The sequence below is a fragment of the Dasypus novemcinctus genome, chromosome 6 (genome assembly GCF_030445035.2).
Source record: "Dasypus novemcinctus isolate mDasNov1 chromosome 6, mDasNov1.1.hap2, whole genome shotgun sequence".
NCBI lineage: Eukaryota > Metazoa > Chordata > Mammalia > Cingulata > Dasypodidae > Dasypus > Dasypus novemcinctus.
Window position 1 is genome coordinate 133,932,460 of NC_080678.1, and position 435 is coordinate 133,932,894.

The window sequence follows — 435 nt, forward strand, 5'->3', positions numbered from 1 at the left end:
GTAACATATGGCCACCTTTAATGTATCTTCAAATATGGTACAAGAATAAAATATGATGCACCTGGGATTTGATTATTGGAGGGTTGAGTACACAAAAAAGTTAAGGTAAAGGAGAAAAAACACAAAAAAATGTGACAGAGGTTATGTAACTCCATTAAATTATGTTTATAGTCTTGTCAGCAATGAGTAATAAAAAATGGCTTTTCAAGAGTCTATTCATCAGTCTCTGCCACTAATTAGCACCTACAAATTGCTTCTCTATGAGTCATATTCTTCTGGTTGTCTTGGTGTCTAGTTAATCTAGGCTCTTGTGGCTCATGAACTCTCATTGTTGTGATTTTTTGTTTGGCTTCTTCCTGCTGATGCATCTCAGGACTCTCCCCTTCCCCAAAGGTTTCCAACAACTGTGATTCCGTCTTTGTGAATGGGAAGGAG